Genomic DNA, 22664 nt, shown 5'->3' with positions numbered 1-22664 from the left:
CCATTTATGCCTCTGCTCAGGGAAGCTGCCGTGACTCACTGAAGCACCCAGGGGTTGGTTGAGAATAGGGAGAAATTAAAGTGGGGCAGTGGTGTTGGAAGAGAAGAGAACATGGCAGACAGAATTTAAAGGACCTCTCAATGTTTGCAATCAACATATTCTTCTTTCTATGATCCCTTCGAGGTAGCATCCCTCAGTCTGCTTAAATGTTTGAGGTTAAATCACAGAACATATGAAGCTAGCACAGAGGAAGGAAGTTGAGGCAAGATGGTTGAGGCCTTGAATGGCAAGCTTACCAAGCTGTGCTTTCTTTGATGATCAGTAGTGACCCTTTGTGTTGCTGAGAGACTGACTCTCACCAAAGAAGTCTCTGGAGGGCGAATCTGGATGCACCAGAGTGTAGACAGACGACCGTCAGGTGGTTTGAAGACTGTTGTGATGGTCCAGGCATAAGTCGACAGGAGCTAAACTAGATCCGTGGCTGCAGAAGTAGGAAAAGAAAGGAAATGTAGGAGTCGTCGTGAAGGATAAATCGAAAAGACTGAGGATTAGCCACAAGGAATCAAGCGTGATTCTGAATTTGGAATCTGAGTGGCCAAGTACCATGGTCAGAGAAGTGAGGGAAAAGGGGCATGTTAAGTGTTTCTGTTTTCTGTATTAGACAAATGGCATTCGAGGTGAAGGTGGGCCAGCTAAATAGAAACATTCAGTAGGCAGATAGACACGAAGAATGAAACCAAGAAAAGGGTCAGTGACTGAAGTACAGATTCCAAGTGACCCACAAAAGAATTGGAAAAAAAGTTCACAGAGTCATTAAGAGTAAAGAGAGTGGGAAATGGCAGAACACCAAGTTAGGGGCGCCATCCTGAGGGCTGTCAGGTGTTTTCCTCTTGACACCAAACACTTTTCCAACACCCCATCTCTACCTCTCTGACACCAGCTGGGGGTCCAATGATTCAATTCTGACACTATCTACCTGGACTTACTGTCAGATCCCACAAGTTAAAAGCCTCAGTCCCACAGACTGCCCCATTTCAGATGCTATTTGCAAGCCCGCATCACCCATACTTCTGACCAAGGGGCTAAAAATGTGGGGTCCCCACAACCTTCTCTTCAGGTTCAGTGATTTCCTAGAACAGCTCACAGAAATGAGGAAATCACCTTAGGTTTATCAGTTTATTACAAAAGATGTGTATGAACAACCAGATGGAGAGGTACTTTGGGCAACATCCAAAAGGGTCCCAAGCACAGGAGCTTCTGCCTCCAGTGAATTGGGGTGAACCACCCTCCAGGCATATGGAAGTACTGGCCAACACGAAAGCACTCTGAATGCCATCATTTACGGGTTTTTATGGAGGTTTCATTACATAGGCATGATTGATTAAAGAATTGGTCATTGGTGATTAACTCAAGCTCCAGCCTCTACCCTCAATCTCTCTCTTCCCTGGAGGTTGGGAGTGATGGGGGTGAGGGGAGCTGAAAGCTCCAAGCTTCTAATCAAGGCTTGGTCTTTCTGGCAACCAGCCCCACCCTGAAGTATCTAGGGGCCCACCAGAGTCACTCATTAGAATGAAAGAAACTCCTATCACCCTTATCACTTAGGAAGTTCCAAGGGTTTTAGGAGCTCTGTGCCGGGAGCCAAAGAAAAGACCAAATACATTTTCATGATATCACAGAGGCTGTCCTCATTTAAGGGTCAAGGGAAGGAAGAGAAGCGAGTGACAAAGCACTCAAACAGGTTGGGGGGATCTAGACCAGGCATTTCAGAAGGAGGTAGAAAGTGAATGTGGAGCTTTCCTTTTTTTGTTTTGGCTGTACCTCGCAGCTTATGGGATCTTAGTTCCCTGACCAGGGATTGTACCCAGGCCCTCAGCAGTGAGAGCGTGGAGTCCTAACCACTGGACCGCCAGAGAATTCCTTTTGACTCTCCAGCATCTCAGCCCTTTGCTACGTTGAGGGAATTCCTCACCTTACTGAGCAAAGCCTAATCACTTTCCCAGCCTCCCTTGCAGCTAGGGAGGAAGTGGGGGCATAACCTAGACCCTGCTGATCAGACACTCATGTCCCAGGCTCTGAACAAGTGGCTAGGGATGCTGCAGGGGACACTGCAGTGACAGGTGGCAGCAACAGGTCATCCAGTGTTGGGGCCACCAACAGTGTAAGCAGCAATGCCCAGGGCCAGTGGCAGTTTCCATGGATCAATCTCCAGCAGGATTTAGGGACTTATTCTTGGTTTCCTGGCCTTCAGGCCTGGTTCCCTGCCCCTCTGCCATGTCCACTCCCCAATCCCCCCCCACCAGATTATTTGAGCTACCCAGTACCTTTCTGTTCCTTTTCTCCTTAAATCAGCCTGAGCGATTTCTGCTACTTGCAACTAAGACCCAGAACTAGTACCAAAATGTCACCAACAATACTAAGTACTGCAGACTGTTCAAGAGGGCATCTGGTTTCACAATTTGGTTATTTGTGATTTTAGACAGGTATCTAGTAATAGGAATAACATGTTATTAGGAGTGGAAAAGACAGTGAGTACAAACATAATGCTTATCTAACCCCATGTCTGAGATCAACACTGTGTTCACCTACAGTATGGATTTAGCTGTAGACAGCTGGGGGACCATTATGGGCCAAGAGTTAAAAATCTGAGGCCCTCTCCTGCTCAGGGCTACATTTTAGAGGTTCGGTGAGGCAGGAGAGTTTTTTGATTCTCATTCCTTCTTCCCCCTGCAGAGACAGACCCATTCAGCATCACAGCTAGGAAGAAGGTCCCACAGATTGGTCCAGTGGGGCAGCGGGAAGGTCTGATCGGCCGTCCTTCTCTTTCCTCCCCTCCGGTCCTTCACACAGGGTAAAACACAGGGCCAAGAACCTGGCAAACAAAGTCCTTCACACCCTGGTCTCGACCTTTCCACCACCTGGTCCGCCTCTCCCTCCCCTTGCCGATCCCAACATGGATGCAGGGCTCCCTCCAGCCTCCCCACATCTGGTAAGTGTCATGTTCTTTCACGCATGTGAAAAACACTGCGATATTTTTCTTCTGACTCACAGGCTCCCTTCACTTTTCTGCCTGGCAATATCACAGGCTTCTTGGGGCATTCAGATCAAATATTGCTTATTAGGGGATGTTATTCTGAGTCCTCCACACCTCAGATCACACCTCAATCAATTCCTGTTTCTGGTCTCCTTTAGCAGTGTTCTCTAAACAACCAATTATACACCATAGCTATCTATGTCTGTTTATAAATTATATGTGTGTCACTGGACCAATGATGTCTACCTAAAAAATACAAAAATTTAAAGTGTGAGATAAAAAATATGCAGACAAGTTCTAATATTTTTTTCCTGTCCCTCTCTGCCCCCATCCCTGGGACCACACCCTTTGGGCATAATTCTATCATATTCACATCATCCCTCACATCCTATTATAGTTCTGTTTCAATACCCTGTCTAATTTGCCTGTGTATCCACACAGCACCTGACACAAAGTAGGTGCTTATAAATACCTGTTGAATTAACTTATATAACATTAGAAATCATTTTTTATAAATACTTCAAGGTTCCCATAATTTCTCAGTAGTGGCTGATTGTAGAAGTTGGTGCATTAAATGACTTACGGAAAAAATGCAGTTTAAAACACACCATTGTGAAGCAATTATACTCCAATAAAGTTTAAAAAATAAAAAAATAAAAAAAAACTCAAGCAAATTGCTCTCCTTCATTCAAACTGTCCCAACTCTCGTGCTCAGTTGGGTTTTCTCCTGTCCGTCTTGGATGTATGCCTTAGGGCACAAATGAACACAATCCAATCCCAGTCTGGGCTATTAAAAATTCTAGATCTGAGTTTGTTTTGAAATGAAGTATCTGGACTAATATTACCATCTCAGCTAGGACTGGGTCATTAATTTGCAAATGTGAAATTCTCCCCAAACAAGCCAAAAGCCCAGTTATTCACACAAGTTTTGAGTCGGAGAAAGAAAACAAACAAACACTAGGAATATACTTGAAATAGTCACAATTCCCATTTCTGAAAATTCTATTCAGTTTGGGCATTCAAGGCTCAAACTTTTCTTCTGTTTTTTTCTTTAATATTTATTTATTTTGGCTGCACTGGGTCTTAGTTGCGGCATTTGGGATCCTCGTTGCAGCATGCAGGATCTTTTAGTTGTGGCACTTGGACTTCTTAGCTGTGGCATGCAGGATCAAGTTCCCCGCCAGGGACTGAACCCAGGCTGCCTGCATTGGAAGCACGGAGTCTTACCCACTGGACCACCAGAGAAGTCCCTCAGTGCTTTTTCTTATGAGAATTATCTGAGAGTGTAACACTTGTTAAAAAAATAGAATCTTTAAAAAATACTCTTAGGTTGTGGTCCTTCATGATGTTCATTCTAGTTGTTTAAATTATACTGCTGATGGCCACGCTAATCAGGCAACAATGTATTAACGTGTTAATAATTGTGTGAGCTCTCTAAGGAGAGCCTGAGTGCACCTGCCTGGAGGGGAAGTGCCTGGTGAGTGTTGATTCTGCATGAAGTTCTGTAGCATCATTTCCCAGCATCCTGCAAAGAAACCTCCAAAACATACCCTTTAATGTGTATATATAATTTTTTTTAGAAAAAGCTAACTTGAAATAGGTCCATAAAGAGTCTTAACTGAGCACTTATTCTTTATTTTGTTCTCTGTTTGCTTCTCCCTCAAGGCAACATTACATTTCTGTTAAGGGGTATTTGGAAACAATACTATGGGTGAGCTATCAGGAACGCTGCTTTTGTTTGGGAAACCCTACAGATAAGGAAATTAACAGTAGATTGTATATGTTATTAAAGGAGCCACTTAGGGTTTGAGGTGGCATTTAGGGTAATAGACCACTCACTCAGCCTTCCCCCTTGGGATTTATTCCCAAGTGTCCTACACACAAGGAACAGTAGCCGAAGAACTGCTAGAACAGCCACCTCTACTGCTGAGCTGGAGTTAGGCTGGGTGCATATGGCTGAATATGGTTGAGGCCAGGAGGCTAAGAGAAGCCTTTTGCTTCCAATCCTTCCCTTCCAAGTCTAAGGTGCCTGGGTCGGTAGAGCACAGCAAATCCACTTGCCCAGGCGATCAAATGGTGAGAAATGACAAGCAGGGCCCTGAGGAGGCAGAACATAAAAAAAAGGAGTAGGTCTTGTCAGTCTAGACTTTTAAGATCAACAACACAGCTCACTAGCAAAACCCAGGCCGGGGAATGTCTTGAATTCTAATCATTCAGATCATCAAGTTCTCCTTCTGCAGAAGCCCTACAGTGCTTGAGAATAAGGATAGATATGGGTTAAAGTATTCCATCCACTAGGGGGAGGGAGGTTGAAAATGATGAGAAGGTCTGAAAATTCCTCTTCTCCAATCATGGTAATATTCAGTTCTGTGATTTACTGGTGTTTTTGAAATGTCATGGGTTTGAGGTTATGTATCTGTCAGGTTAGGCTGTGCTATACTGAAGTAACAAATGACCCCCAAACTCTCAGAGGCTTACATACTAAAGATTGATTTCTCTCTCATACTAAGTGTCTATCAAGGGTCAGCTGAAGGTCTACTCCACATCATTCTGATTGTAGGACCCAAGATGATAGAGCAGCCTACGCCTGGGACCTTGGCAGTTATACCAAAAGGGGAGAAAGATACAACAAACTACACATCATTTTTGTTCACACCTCTTTGGGCAAAGTAAGTTGCGAAGCCACACATGAGGGAGGGGATGTGTCAACCTTTCTAGGAAAGGTTACCACAAGCAGAACACTGAACATGGTTGAACCATATTACAGCGTGTAACCAGGATGTTACATTCTTATGTTTTATACTGACCTCAGAGAACTTTAGAAAAGAGAGACACAAAAGAGACCTGGAAATGGAGAAATACAGCTATGGAAGTGTTCTAGCCTCAGATTTGCTTCACTGTCAAAAAAAAAAAAAAAACCCACAAGAAACAAATATAGGCCTATTTCTGTGCACAACACATGTTCATATCAGGGCATTCTGCTCTCTGGTGTACTCACTCAGAGACACAAGTCTTCACCCCATCTCTGCCACACGGTGGACCCAGGGCAGGGAAAGAGAACATGGTCACGTATACACACTGTCTTAAAGCCTTTCACCAAGAGGTAACACACAACACTCCTGCTCCCATTCTGTTGACCAAAATAGGTCATGCGGCCATGTCCAAATTTAAAGGGAAAGTTTTATCCCACAAGGTACCTAGAAGGAGGAGAACCAAACTACATGTGACCACCCCCCAGTGACACCCATGGGAGGTACTGAAGAGGTTACATCAGTTGAAGGTGGCCAAGGCTGAGCAATTGAATAAAGGATCCAGAATCCACCAAGCACCTGTGACTGCTCTGGCCAGATTTTGAAGAATGGGGGAAAAAGAAAACAAAATACATCTTTTATTTGTCCCTTCAACTTTACTTTCTCTGTGGGGAAAAAAAATGAAGAGGTTAAAGTGTTATATGTTGATGCAAAATTTGAGTTATTTTGGATACTAGCCCTGAGTTATCTAGGCTGGGTTCACACCTGATGCTCGCTATGTAAAACTGAGGGAAACCCAGTTGGGCGTGGAAATCAATATTGATGAGTTCTCAGCCTGTCGTTGAGTGTGACCCTGGCTATAGCAATGAATGCCTTGCCTTGAGCCAGCTTAGAGGCCGCGTCATAAAGGTCTTGGGGGACTCAGATGCCCTTATCGATTCCTGTGGGAGGGAATGGGGAGGAGGATGGGTAGGATAATTCTGTGAAGGGCCCAGGGTCGACTCCCCCACTGGGCACAGAGGCACGGGGTCTGGGGCCCACAGTTCTTTTAGGGGCCTAGGACAATGATTTATGTTCTTTTAAAATCAGAAGAAAAAAATAACTTTAGGTCAAAGAAAATGTTTTCATATATAATATTAGTAGATTCATCTTTTTACCAATGGGTTAGTAAAATATAGTTTTTATTTTTTATGGGAAAAAGGACTCATGAAGACAAAAGTGACTAAGACCCATGAGAGTCATAACTGGGTGCTAGAAGGGGCACCCAGGATTGTCCCCTAACCTTCTCTCTGGAGAGCAACAGAAATAGGGTTAGCTACCATATGACCCAGCAATCCCACTCCTGGACATATATCTGGAAAAAAAACATAATTTGAAAAGATACATGTACCCCAGTGTTCACTGCAGCACTATTTACAATAACCAAGATGTGGAAGCAACCTAAATGTCCATCAACCGAGGAATGGATAAAGATGTGGTACATATATAGAATGGAATATTAGCCATAAAAAAGAACAAAATAATGCCATTTGCAGCAACATGGATGGACCTAGAGATGGTCATATTGAGTAAAATAAGTTAGAGAAAGACAAATATTATATGATATTGTTTATATGTGGAATCTTAAAAAGGGTACAAATTAACTTATCTACAAAACAGAGAGAGCTACCGATGTAGAAAACAAACTTGTTACCGGGAGGTAAGGAGAGAGCGGGAATAACTGGGAGCCTGGGATTGGCACTACTATATATAACATAGATGACTAATAAGGACCTACTGCATAACACGGGGAACCCTACTCCATACTCTGTAATGGCCTATATGGGAAAAGGATCTAAAAAAGAGCGGATATATGTATAGGTATAACTGATTCACTTTGCTGTACACCTGAAGCTAACAGAACCTTGTAAATCAACTCTACGTCAATAAAAATTATTTAAAAAAAAAAAGAAAAAGTGACGAAAAATAAATAAATAAATACACACTCTGAACAGAAAAAAAAAGAAAGAAATATGGTTGACCCAACCTGACCAGCGAATGCATTTGAGATTAACAAGCCAAGAACACAAATCAGGAAATTCAGGCCTCAAAGGGAAAATAAGAGTTTCCGCCCACTCCCCACCCCAGGGCACACTGTGTGGAAGAGTGGCTGATCAGACGGTCAAGTCTCCGTAATAACCTGGGGATCTAGAGATGGTGGGGCTTTCCTCGTGCTGGAGTGTCATGAGAATGGTATTCCAATGCTCAGCCAGAGCCGAAAGTCTCCTTTTGGCGTCTCCGCCTCCATTGTGAGGCCTCCTCCCTGCAGCGAGCAGGGGTGGGAGATTCAGCGAGTTCTACCCTCTGCCTTACGGAGCAGCTAGTATTTCTCTGGATCGCTCCTCCCTGGGGTGCTTTCGCCCCCAGCCTCCTCTTTCCTCACCATTCTCTCTCATCTGCACCATCGCAAGAACATCTGACCTGGTGACCCTGTTTCCACCCTTGCCCCCTACAGTGTAGACCTGTGCTACCCAGGCTGATAACCACAAGCCAGGAAGGGCTATTAAGCACTTGAAATGTGACTCTTCTACAGTAAGAGATGCTGTAAGAGTGAAATATACAACAGGCTTTGAAGATTTAGTATATAAAAAATGTATTAACGAGCTCAGTAATTTTAGGTTGATCACAGGCTGTGCTCTTAATAATTTAGATATATTAGATTAAATATATTAAAATATTTCCACCTGTTTCTTTTTACTTGTTAACATGGCTACTAGAAAAGCAATTTTAATTACGTATATGACTTGCATTTGTGGCTCATGTTATATTTCTATTGAACAACGTTGCTCTGGACTCCACGCAACACCTCGAGTGATCCTTTGAGAGCCGTGAGTCTCATGTCACTTCTCTACTCAAACTCTCCAATGGCTTCACATGACATTCAGGGGCAAATAAAAGGTCTTATTTTGGCCTATGAGGCCTCAGATGGTCGTGGATGATCCCAAAGACCTCTCTGACCCCCTTGCCTGTCACTCCTGCCTCTGCCACTCCATTCAGGGCACACTGGCCTCCTTGCTACTCACTGAACCTGCCAACCAGGCTTCTACCCCAGGGCCTTTGCATGTGTTGTTCCCTCTCCTCAGAATCCCTTCCCCAGATATTTGTATGTCACTCCCTCTTTCCTTCAGGTCTCTGCTCAGTTGTTACCATCCTATTTACAGTAGGAGTGCATACACATGTGCGTGAATGTGCGCGCGCGTGCGCACACACACACACACACTACCCGTTCCCTCCTTACTCTGCTTTAGTTTTCTTCATGGTGCTTACCACAGCTGTCATTTTTCTGTCAGTCTCTCTATCTTAGAATGTAAGCTACATGAGGGTAAGGATTTCTGTGTGTTCTTTACTGCTAAAGACTAAGTGCCTAGAACAGTACCTGGCATGTAGTAGACACTCAATGAATGTTTGTTGAATGGTTATCAGAGCAGTAAATATGTGTGGATCTGGTGGGGGGAAAAGCCCAGGCTGCCCCTCAGGTCTGCTGGTAGCCGAAGCAAAAGGATCTCCTTCACTACCAATAGATTTCTACACTGGGGTTTGAAGCAAAAGCCTCACAGCAATGGGGTCCCCTTTGCCTGATCTTGTCTCTACAGAAACTAAGGAGGTGACTATGGCGAGACGGGACCTGGGCACCATCCAAATATCATCAACCCTAACACAGCTCACAAAAGTCTTGTGTGTGTGTGTGTGTGTGTGTGATTGTCGTTTTCTCTTTTTCTTTGTTTGTTTCTTTCTTCCTTCCTTCCTCCCTCCCTTCCTTCCTCCCAACTAAAACAAAATATAATATTAAATTCTTAGGTAAAATCAAAAGAAAGCAAAGAAATCCAAAGAGCATAAAACCAGTTACTGTAAGGCTTGGGCTGTGCTCTTAAAATAACTAGAGTCAAGTCACAGATGGATTAAATTTTCAAGAGCGAGGCCTGGCTTCCTCGGGCTTCGGCTTTCATCTGTCTCCAGGTCATCTGTGCTCTGGACGTTACCTCATTTCTCATTACCTAGCATTCTCCTGAACATTCTCGGCCATTCAAGGAGAAGCTGGAACGTCAGCTTTTCTTGCTGAGAAACCCTTGTTTTCTAGAGACCTCTAGATCACAGTTTAGTCACTCTACGCACAGTTAATCCCAGTCCTTCCATTCGGCCCCCCACTCTGCCCCCACTGGCCTCGAGCGTCATCTCTGTGGGCTGTTCCCACCCCTCTGGACTCAAGGCAGCGTCCCCCTCCACACAGACCAGATTTAGCAGCTCGGTCCCAACTAACAGGGAAATGGGAGCCTCGAGGCTGAGGGGCTCCAGATGGTAAGAGGACCTCCTGGGCCAGCCTCACCGCCTGAGAGCAGCCGTCCGTGCCCCTTCCCCAGGGGAGGGCTGGGCTCCGCCCCGTGCGGGCTCACACAGGAGTACTGTCCCCGCCAGCACTCCTGAAGCCCCCCCCACTCCATCCCCGCAGACTGCCCTGCACCCCTAATGGAGTGAAAATTCTGTCCCAGTCTTTGGGACTCACCTGTTGGGGATGTGATGACTTAGGCTGTGCTTGAAGAAAGGGAAGAATGACCTAAAAGCACGTTCTGTTTCCTCACACCCACCTGCACCCATGTCCAACCCTCTCACCCTCCACCCTGCCAGCCAAAGCCTCCAGGACCGTCCCCATCACTTCCCTCCCCTACTGAGCAAGCACAGGCTTGGGTGCTCCGGCTCCACCACTTAACCACTTCACAGTTCGGGGAATCACTTAATCCAGCTGAGTCTTATTTGTAAAACGAGGGTGAAATACAAAGCACCCAGCTCAGCGAGACCTTGGAGGTTCTCTGGAAAACGTGCCTGACGCCCACGCCCTCTCCTCCTCCCAGGGTGAGTACTGCGTCAAGCTGGGGCTGGGCCTGGCTTTGTCCCCACGCGAGCAAGGCCCCAGATGGAAGGAAAGTGTCGTGGGGCAAAGCTCACATGACAGGTGGATAAAGAAAGATGCGGCAAGTCATGATGAGCCCACCTGGGCCCCTGGATATGGCTGAGCCCAAACCAGATGCACCTCAAAGCTTTCAAGTTATGTGAATCAATACATTCTCCTTTTTTGTTCTTTTCTGCTGGTTGGTTGTCTTCTCGTTACCTGAAGTTGCAAAAGCCCAAACTGAAATACTACATTTCTAGTCCCTGGCTCTTAACTTAAGCAGCTTTGTATAAGATTTTCATGAATCTCTGGCTCCCCTGGGTGGCAAAGAGAATAAATTCACATTTCTAGGATTCCTACTCTCTGCATAAGCATCCTCATTTCTACAATTAATTTACACGTCGACTCCTCTGGTCTCAGATACACTCGGGTTTGCTCTTAACCCACAAGTGTTTGAACAGAGATTTTTCCCCATGGCTCACCTGCTCTCCTGGCTGTGGTCACGCTGTGTCTGCTGTAAGCCCACTGAATCCCCTCACTGGTCCTGTTTGGGGTGGCCATTGGGTTTGCGTCAGGGGTATAGTGAGTGGCTCGAGCCAGGAGGGCAGCGGGTCACCCTCCTCCAGTCAGGACACGAAGCACCATCTTGATATTATTAGAAGGTTTCACCAACCACGTGACTCCATCATGCTTTTTTAAAGCCCCAGTCAGGTGAACTGGGTTCATCCAGATTACTCCAAATGAGGAAAGTGCAGAATTGAAAAAAAAAAAAAAGTCAAGCAGATAGGTATTTCCATTATGTAATTTGTGAGGACATATTAAAAACACAAATGGAATTCCCTGGAAGTCCATGCTTCCACTGCAGGGGGTGCAGGTTCCATCCCCGGCCGGGGAACTAAGATCCCACATGCCATGTGGTGTGGCCAAAAAATTAATTAATTAATTAAAAAGTTAAAAATAGGGCTTCCCTGGTGGCGCAGTGGTTGAGAGTCCGCCTGCCGATGCAGGGGACACGGGTTCGTGCCCCGATCCCGGAAGATCCCACATGCCGCGGAGCGGCTGGGCCCGCGAGCCATGGCCGCGGAGCCTGTGTGTCCGGAGCCTGTGCTCCGCAACGGGAGAGGCCACAGCAGTGAGAGGCCCGCGTACAGCAAAAAAAAAAAAAAAAAAAAAAAAAGTTAAAAATAAAAACACAAAGATTTGGGCATATGGGTTTTACTTGTGTAGATCAATTTCCTGGAGAGCCAGTGCTATGACTTGGAACGCTTACAGTTTCATGCTCAGAGGCAGTCTGGAAACACACAGTATGTGTTCACTCTGATGTGCTTACATTTTTACATCATTGTTGTCCGTTGCTTATTTCAGAAACCTGCTTGTGCTCACAGCTCTCAGCACCTCCTGTGCATTTGCACATTTGGACCTGAGATGGGGGACCCTTCCTCCAGCTGCTCATCTCAGCTCAGGGGTCAACAACTTATTCCCCCTCCCACACCCTTGCCCCAGGCTGGGCTAGGCTCTCACTTCTTTTCCAATAATGTTCCAATAATGTTCCATGCACAGCGCTGTCATTACAATGATTCCTGGATAATTATCTGTTTAGGGGTTGTGTCCGCAACTCGATTGGGAAGCTTGAGGTGTGGTCTTTATCTCTTTTTGCTTCCTAGCACTGAGCTTGATTCAAAATTTACTTTTTTATTCATTTACTTTTTAAAATATTTATTTATTTGGCTGTGCTTGGTCTTAGTTGCGGCACGCAGGATTTTTTTAGTTGCAGCATGAGAACTCTTAATTGCGGCATGTGGGATCTAGTACCCTGACCAGGGATTGAACCCGGGCCCCCTACATTGGGAGTCCGGAGTCTTAGCCCCTGGACCACCAGGGAAGTCCCCAAAGTTTATTAAATGAATACATAAGTTAGAAGGACAGGAGAACATAAAATAGCATTTGTTGAGGATCTACTGGCTAGATGTCTTAGAGCACTGTGGTATTTAACAGGAGAGCATACGTAAATGAATGTAATAAGGAGAGGTACCTAGCACACAGTGGACATGTTTGTTGAATGAACGATGGTGGATCCACATTCTGAAAATGAAGATGCTGAGGCTCAGAGAGCTTAAGCTGCTTCCTAGAGTCACACAGTTAGAGACTGAGGTTTGGGCATAGCTCTCTCAGGTCCCTAAGTCCTTGGTTTCACCTACACCTCCCTGTAGCCTTTCACTTATATTTTCCTGCATCCCTCACCCCAGCAGGTAGGCAAACCTTTTTGGTTGATAATGAATCTTTGAATCAACTGTAACACTCTTACATAATGGCTTTTTATGGAAGGAATTCCACAAATATTTGTTGGATGAATGGATGAATGGCTAGACTCGGGGAAACTTCCCGTGCTGAACAAGGGTGGCTGACCAGTCCATGCAGCGCACGGTATTGTAACATTCCTTTAGAAAATGTACTAGTATCACGATAGCGACCTGTTAAGCAGAAATGTGATGTGTTATAAAATAACACTGGGGAAGGGGCTTTAAGAACCATGTAATAGAAATAAAGGTTTAAAAAAAAATAAAGTTAATCTTTCCAGGACCCTGACAAAGTTAAAATCTATGGCATTCAGAATATTCTCAAGACTCTCTCACAGCAGAAGGGAGGCATTTAAATCTCCCTGCTAAAATTTGATTCTCAGATTTTGAATTATCAGCGAAGATGTTCACACAGATCTACCGAACTTTCTGAAACCTGTGACTGTCGATTGTCTGGGCAGCGATGCCACAGGAGCGGCACCCTGCGAAAGACGAGGAAGGGTGGGCAGTTGCGTGTTGTCGTGCTGGGAGAGGATTATGGGGGGAAGGAAATGTGGAGGTGTCTTTGGTGAGCAGGGGGTCAAGTCACCAGGCAATAGCAATCGCAGCTGCTGCTCATCGTGCTCCATTTTTGTGGTAGGCACCTTGCTTATGTTGCATTATTTAATTGGTCTCCACAAAGCCACAGTGTGGTAGGTTTCCTATCCACATTACAGGTACGATTTCTCAGAGGTTAAGAAGCATGCCCACGAGAGGTTGTACATGCCAGGACGTACACCCAGAGGTTGTGGGCCAGGACTTACACCCAGATCCATCTGACTCCAGACACAGAGCTCAGTGTGCCATCTTGAAACTCTCACCGTAACACCGAATCCACAGCCCAGACAGCCAGGCCCTGAGCCTTGTCCTAAGAGCTGCTTCCCCTTCAGCTTCCTGAGGGCAGGGCCTCGGGCCGTTCCTCACCACATCTCCAGTCAAAGCGAAGGCCTTGCTCATCCATCGTAGGTGAAGCCAAGCGTGCAGAGTTGACTAATTAGGAAAAAACACATCAAGCTGAAAGCTAACAGGCATTTTCATTTTGTAATCTGTAAGGACATAGGTAAAAGCACAAAGGTCTGGCCGTATTGGTTTTATTGTATCATGCATGATTAATTTCCTGGAGCCCCACTGCTATTGAAAAAAGTCAACGAGGTACTTGGAACCGTTCCTGGAAGGGTTCAATACTGGGGTCCCCCCTCCCCGCTTCCTGCCAAGCACCCCGTCATTCCCTTGTAAACAGACACACTTTACTCTGCCCAGGGAAGAGTTCTGATTCTGTTCAAGGACAAATGCCATCCTCAAGGACATGTCATAGGTCACAGTAGTGAAAGTGGGGCTTCCGTACTCTCAGGAAACAAAAAAGTCCTTTTCTTTCATCGCTGCCCCAGTGGTAATAAGCCTAGATTGGTTCTGCTCTTCCTTAGGACGTGTCCTCACCATTGGAAGACCAAGCAAGGCCAGAGCAGTGACAGAGGGAAAAATGGTTTGCTGTGGCTTGTTCCAGGAGAGAAGGGCACTTTTTTATAGTTGATGATGTAAGACAGGACTGGGGTTGCCTTTTGCTCGTTAGGCCCCTCAGCCCTGGAAGGCCAAGAAGAAAGTGGACAGGAACAGAACACGCATGCTTAAGAACCTTGGCAGTGGGTGATCTGGGATCTACATTCCGGGACAGTTAGGAGACACAACTAATAGTAAATGAGGAGGCTGGAGACAGGTATAGAGAGGCAGGTGTCAGGAGCTAAAGACAGACTTTCCTGACTTTTTGTCTTGGGCTGACCGTGTTCCCTCCCTTCAGAGACAAAGGTGTCAACTGAAATAAAACTGCACAACCTGACAGCTGTGAGTTTCAGTTTTGTTGGGGGACTGGCTGAGGACAATAGCCGGGGAGACAGTCTTTCAGAGAGCTCTGAGGAATGGCTCCCAAGAGGTAAGGGAGGAGGTCAGCATGGGGTTCTGGCTGACTGCTGCTCAAAAGCCAATAAAGAGGCAAGGTTGGGGGCTTCCCTGGTGGGGCAGTGGTTGAGAGTCCGCCTGCCGATGCAGGCGACGCGGGTTCGTGCCCTGGTCCGGGAAGATCCCACATGCCGCGGAGCGGCTGGGCCCGTGAGCCATGGCCGCTGAGCCTGCGCGTCCGGAGTTTGCTTTGTTTTGGAGGTCAGCAACCCGGACTGGGGTGAGGAAGGAGGGAGGGCAGACTCCTATCCAAAGGCCAGTTCCCCTCACAGACAATCAGGGGGCAAGAGCTTTATACGTGGAGGGAGGGGGCTACCTGCAGGAACAGCACAGTCACAGTCAGCTCTGACAGGCATCTTGAAATCAGTCATGCAGTGGTCTGACCAGCGTCATCTCGATTGCTTTAAATGCAGTTAGTCTTTAGTTCCAGGGTCAGTTTGTTCCCATTTCTTTGAGGCCAGTCCTCAGAATTGTGGCAGCTTATGTCATGGCTACAGCCTGGTCATCAGGGACACAGGTCTATAAGACAGATCACAGGACATGGCTCAGATCTATAGCCCTTGAAGAGGAACTAAAGGTCCTAGACTATGCTTAATGATGAGACAATTATTATTTAGGCTTGTTGGACTGTTTTCCTTTGTTTCTGCACTTTCTCACTTCTCTGATTAAACTTATTCTTTGGCTAAAGATTTTCCACAGACAGAAGGCAGGCAGAGGATATGGGGGGAGGTAGGGAGGACCATGGGGTCCTGCTCCTGTGATTTTGGAAAGGGACAGGTGCAATCAAGCACACATCTTGGTACAAGTTACTGCTGGTCACAAGGCACAAAAATCTTAATGCTTTTAGTGTTCTCTAAGTATGGGAAGATGTAAGAAATTGGGTTCATAAAATTTTCTCCTGGAAATATCTTTCTAAAGGCCTGTCTGCCAGTTCTCCCAGAGCACAGAGGGCCTTGTCCTGATCTCTGTCCTCAACTCCTTTCAAGGTGTGTCGAAGGTCAGTGACAGCAGCGGCTAGTGACTTAATCCTTGTAGGGCTGGATGGCGAGTGACATTCTTTAGTTGGTGAAGGGGAAGAATTTATATAGTCAAAAAGTGAAAAGAGTCGATAAACTGTGAACTCCTCAGAAGAGAGGCTTTGCAAGCATAAAATAAAGTGCAATAACGTATTTGTGGAGGGCACTTTCTTTAAAATGAAAAATAACAATTTACAGGGAGATCCCGGGCGGTCCAGTGGTTAGGACTCAGTGCTTTCACTGCTGAGGGCAGGGGTTCAATCCCTGGTCAGGGAACTGAAATCCCTCAAGCCATGCAGCATGACCAAAAAAAGAAAAAAGAAAAAAGAAAGAAAGAAAGAAAAATAACAGTTTACAAACTTCCTCAGGAAAAAGACTTAACATTTCAGAATTTAAATATCTGGTTGCAGGGTCGTTAGTCAGCAATATCAGCTTCCCCACAGTAACTGTGTTTTCCCTTCTCTAGGAGGTTAGAGGGATACATCTTCTTCAATGCTTTACTCATTCCTTCAAACATACCTTACACCTTATGCTTGCTGATGTAGAAAGCAGTTGGGGGCTTCCCTGATGGTGCAGTGGTTGAGAATCTGCCTGCCAATGCAGGGGACACGGGTTCAAGCCCTGGTCTGGGAAGATCCCACATGCCGCGGAGCAACTAGGCCCGTGAGCCACAATTACTGAGCCTGCGCGCCTGGAGCCTGTGCTCCGCAACAAGAGAGGCCGCGACAGTGAGAGGCCTGCGCACCGCGATGAAGAGTGGCCCCTGCTCGCCACAACTAGAGAAAATCCTTGCACAGAAATGAAGACCAAACACAGACAAAAATTAATTAATTAATTAATAATAAAAAAAAAGAAAGCAGTTGGAAGTCATGTGCAATTATTTCGGAGTGCCTTGTCTTTCAGCATTGGCAAGAAATACCCCTTTTGCTGTTTCTCCTTTGTGTTTGGAAATTAAAGTAACTTTAATTTGCATGACTCTCAGTTCTCACGTCTCTCTCTTTTCCACATTATTCTAGTTGTCCACCACAAGACAACTGATTCTTTGTGATTCTATCCATCCTTGCCAAGATGTCACTTTGCAATCAGGTAGCCAGTTCTCCCCAAGTGTCGAAGAAGGGATTTCATTTCACTTGGCGCACATGACCTAAGAACAGTCCCACTTGTCCAATAAAAACACAGCCTGAAAATGTTATTCATTCTACCACTCCCACCCTCCTGAGCGGATTATTAATTTGTTGGAGGAACTGAATACACCCTCAGTTCCAAGAACTTGATGTGCCACCCACCAATGGCATCCATCATAAATGCTAACATCTCTGGAGCTCAGACACATCCTGCTTTCAGAGTCTATCTGGTTCAAAAAAAAAAAAAAAAAACCAACACTTTGGTGGTTATTTCCTCTCTGAAAGGAAGATGCTTCCTTTCAACAGGGCAAATCCAAATAGTCTGTACTGAAATGACTCATCTTTGAGTGTAAGAACTTTGAATTTACCCCATTATAGTTCAGAATAGAGAAGACACAGGATCCTCTTTCCCCCTTTGCTTTTTCTCCCAAGTGCTGAAGAAACAAAGAGAAGAGGAAAAGAGGGATCTATTTATAGCATGTGAATGTAGTTTTCAGGGTGAAAAATCAGAATGGTATGTAAGGCAGCAATGATCCTGGTTATCCAAACACTAAATTTCTTCCTTTTTTCTACTAAAACAGAATGGTGAAGGTAACCATAAATGTAAGAATTATTTAATAACTTTCAGTAACTGTGCAGGCATTCAAATGATTATTTCACAAGCAAGGAAACTAAGCCAAAGAAAAGTGGTGAGTTATGCATACTTGTCTGAGGGAAATAGTTTATGATCACAAAAATACTTCTCAACCACAGACAGAATGAACTCCTTGGAATGGGTAGGGCACATTTTCACAACAAGCATATCCTGTAGCTAAACGGGAGGCATCCTACCCCTCCACACCTATTGGACCAAATGCAGGCTGGCATTGCCTGACTCGTTCATAATGAGGCCATCGTCCTTCCCATATTAGTCTCTGTGGTTCAGAAATCAAACATACTTTTTCTCTCAAAAACATGTTCTAAGACTATACCTTTTTTTGTGCCAGTGAAGCTTAAATAAAATCTTCCAGCTATGGTTCTCAATCGGGGACAACTTTGGGGGCGAGGGGTGCTGCTAAACATCCTACAGTGCACAGGACAGTCCCCACACAACCAAGAATTACCTGCCCCAGGGCTTCCCTGGTGGCGCAGTGGTTGAGAGTCCGCCTGCCAATGCAGGGGACACGGGTTCATGCCCCGATCCGGGAAGATCCCACATGCTGCGGAGCGGCTGGGCCCGTGAGCCATGGCCGCTGAGCCTGCGCGTCCGGAGCCTGTGCTCCGCAACGGGAGAGGCCACAGCAGTGAGAGGCCCGCGTACCGCAAAAAAAAAAAGAAAAAAGAATTACCTGCCCTAATATGTCAATGGTTGAAAAACCCTGTATTAGAGGAAAGCTGATACATGTCCGTTTTTCCTAATAAGTTTATAAGAGAAACAAGGTCACTGCCTTCCTGAACCATACAACTGAAAGAGAAAAAATAAGTTAATGCATACATAAATAAATAAATAATTGCAGTTTGTGGTATATATTGGAAACGAAATAAACGCATTAACAATACAGGGTAACTGGGTAACCAGGAGATGCTTTGGATAATAGAGCCAAGGAAGACCTACCTTGCAGAGGAAATTAGGCTGTTTTTGTCAGCACCTAACAAACTCCCAGCTCAAGCTGGCCTAAGCAGTAAGGAAACGTATGGTTCACACAACTTAAATCCAGAGGTAGGGTGGGATTCAGGGTTGGCTTATGCCACTGGCTCCCACTTCTATCCAACTCTGTATGCCAGCTTCCTTTTCAGGTCTGTAGTAAGGGCGTTGTAATAGTCATAACCTCACAAGAACTTGCCTAGAGGAAACAGGAGGAGGTGGAGGGCATGGAGATGGAGAGGGGTAGAGAGGTAAGGCTCCCATCCCTGCTTTCTATGTGATGGTACTCAGAGTCCCCTGGTTGGGCTGAGTAGGTCACGGGCCCACCCCTGAACCAATGACTGTGGTCAAGGGAAATGAATGTGCTGATTGGCTCAAGCCAATCAGTGACCACCCTTGGCGCCAGGTTCACCTTAATAACTAAACAAACACTGGGTATTCCTTCGGGAAGGGTGATGTGCTTATTGGTTGGCATTCACAAACTTCCTCTGTGGGAGATGAGATTTACACTGAGCCTTGAAGGATGAGAAGGAGCTGCCCTAGCCAAGAGCCTGAGGAAGAGCTTTCTAGACAGGCCAGACAAGCACAGAAGCCTTGAGGTAGGATAAAAGGCCATGGTGCTCCAGGGGGAAAGTAGTTCTCAGTGAGCTTGGAGGGGCAGATATGAACATTAATCCTATAATTTGAGTTTTTGTTAACCAGATTTGGTGTAAAATATTATGACCCTTTGTAGGTTAGAAGAAAAAAACATATAGTTTTTGTTTCCTTCAGGATTTTTCCATGTATTACTATTTTTAGGTGATCGTTCTAATATAACTTAAAAACAAGACAAAATAGATTTTATGGGTACCAATTAAATTTTTTTAAAAATATTGATTGATTGATTGATTTTGGCTGCGCCGGGTCTTAGTTGAGGCAGGTGAGCTCTTAGTTGCGGCATGCATGCAGGATCTAGTTCCCTGACCAGGGATCGAACACGGAGCCCCTGCACTGGGAGCTCAGAGTCTTACCCACTGGACCACCAGGGAGGTCCCAGTACCAATTAATTTTTAAAGAATAAATTTCAAGTTAATATATGAGAAGGAAAAAAAAACCTTTAGAAAGAAAACACTGAAAGAGGCTGCAATGGACAAGGTTTCAGACATCTGGGCATTCAGATGTACTGGCATCACAGACAAGCTGTACAAAAGGCACCCTGACTTAGAACAAGTTTGAACTCCTTCTGTAACCTCCAGCACCCGGCACCATGCTGAATACAGAGGAGACCACAAGAATACTGACTCACACCAGAAGTTGAAGGTAATAAGCACTTTCATGTATATTAGTCTATCTATATATCCACTCTTTGCCCATCTCTTCCTCCTTTCAAGGAAGCACCTGTCACAGCTCTTCACATCTACTGCACATTCTCTCTTTAAGAGGCATTTTTATTTGAGCTTTTTTCTTTTACATTTGCATGTTTTGTCTTTTTGTTGTTGTTCTTTGGGCGCTGTCTCTGCTTCCAGGTTTGAGAACCCTCTTTGTTCTCTAAGACATATATGGGGAAAAAACCCAATAACTGCAATGGTAGCTGCTAGCAGACTTAGGGTAAAGTCACCTTAATTCCCTGTTTACTTCTGGATCTACATCAAGATAGCAATTTGTTGGGACTACTTTTATCTGGTTTTATTCTAAAATTTCTGACACTATGGTAGAAATAGTAGGAGAAATTGTGTATATATTAAAAACGTAATAAATCAAAATAAATAAAATGTAATAAAGTAATAAAAGTGACAAGGATTCTAAGAACTTCATAAATGCCTTATTAGATAATAAATGTGGTAGTTCATACGGTCCCTACTCATTCACCTGTTCGAGTAAATAAATAGTTAAAGTGGACTGATTCAATATAAAAGGCGGCTACACAAAATCGGCATCCACAACAGTACAAGTTGAGCTAAAAGTTCTGGTACTGGCTTTTCTTGAACAGTATTACTACTTCTATGACTACAACTGACTATCTATTACCAAACTAGATGTTTTATTTATGTCTAATCCTTCCAAACTCCCAACAAGATAGGTATATGTCCATTTTACCCATGTTGAAACTGAAGCCCCAGGAAGAATTCAAAGAATATTAAACGGATATCAGATAATAATGACGCATGTTTAGTGCTTTACATAGCCTTTCAGTCATTACACATATCCTGTGAGGTGGCGCACAGGAAGGCTTGGTAATTATCTCAAGGTCACAGAGCTGGCCAATTCATAAGAAGTATACATAGCCAAGATTCAAGCCCATGAAGTCTAACTCCAGGGGCTCTCACAAGCTGTACTATAAAGCATATCAGTATTACCCCAGGATTTGAATCTGATCCAAATCTGTCTGGCTCCAAAGACCTAGAACTGTTCCTTTCTCCTTTCTGCACAAGCTTCCTATAAAAATGTGGGAAGCAGACCAAAAAAATCTCAAAGTTCTATTTCTGTTCAAAAATGCTATGATTCCATGGATTTTAATATAAGGTTTTCATATACCAAAAAAAAAAAAAAAAAATGAGGGCGGGGGAGTCAAGAAGTTTTCGTAAAGCAAACCAAAAATAATTATAGCTAACTATATTTTCAAATTTATGAATACAGTCACCTTTAGAGGTTATTTTATTAAATTCTCTCCACCTTAAAGGTGAGTTAACTGAAGCACGTAAGGATTAAGTACATTTTGTCTAACTGCCGGTCAAACATACAATTGATTTTGTATGCAACATAAACCTGGCCTTTTAGCCTTGTCTCTGATTTAATCTTCTAAAGACTGCCATCCTCTTAATTTTTCTAACTTCAGGTCGAAATTCCTACGGATTTCATATGTATTCCTACGTCCGCGTCAGCAAGGAGCAAACTTAAAAGGACACTGGAGGGTAGAAAAGACCTGACAGTACCAGCAGAGTTACCCCCCCACCTTTTTTTTTTTTTTTTTCTTTTTATGCTCGTCTCATGACTGAAAAGACGTTAATAGGGAGCCCGCTTTTCAGGGAAAGAAACAAAAGCTGATTGTGATCAAGCAAGAAGCAAAACTTGTAATTTATGACTCGGGAGTGGCACAGCAGAACAAGGTCCGTTCAAGTCAGCTGTATCAAAACAAAAACAGAAAGAGATACCACAGAGAGCTTTCCAAATTACGCCACACCTAAAATTCGCTTCAAAAACCCAAAACCCACAGAACCCTGACATTTTTTTCCACAAAAGAATATCCTGCCGCTGATGAATACAAGAATATTTAACACAAACCCTTATGCTTGTTACTAGAAGTTGAAACGTAAATTCCTTTTTCTAATTCATAATTCACCAGCTGTGGGGTAATCTAGACAATAATAGAAGCGAATACCGAACAAGCAGGTAAACAAAATAACGCTGTGGCTAGAAAACGAGCGAAAAGCGATGAAGGGAAGCGCCCCCTCTCCCGCGAGTCCCCCAAGACAAAGCCGGCTCCCAGCCCGCACTGCGACCAGGACTACACATCCCAGCATGCAAGGCGACACGGTCTCCCAGTCGAACTACGGTTCCCGACACGCTCTCCTGACAGCGGGCCGACCTCTCTGGCGTCCGGGGGAGTCTCGCGTTTCTGCAGGAGTGGGGTGTTTCTCCGCCCGCCCAGCTTCTTCGAGTCTAAGGGTCAGATACCATCGCCCACTAGTAAATAACGAAGATTACGGTTTTTCGAGTCATTCTTCGTTGCCCGTTTTATTAAGACAGCAGAGAGCCTGAGGCTAGGGCGGGCGGGGAGTAGGCGGGTCAGCTTGGCCAGCTTGAGCCAATAGCGTCGGAAGGGTTGTCCTGTTGCCATGGCAACGGCGGCCGTCCCCAGAGGGCCCAGCCACCCATTGGGTGGAATCTTTCGAGAAGGCTCGAGAAGAAGGAAGCGGAAGTGGCACG

This window comes from Mesoplodon mirus (assembly GCF_964341445.2).
Source record: "Mesoplodon mirus genome assembly, chromosome: 17".
NCBI lineage: Eukaryota > Metazoa > Chordata > Mammalia > Artiodactyla > Ziphiidae > Mesoplodon > Mesoplodon mirus.
This window is presented reverse-complemented; position numbering follows the sequence as displayed.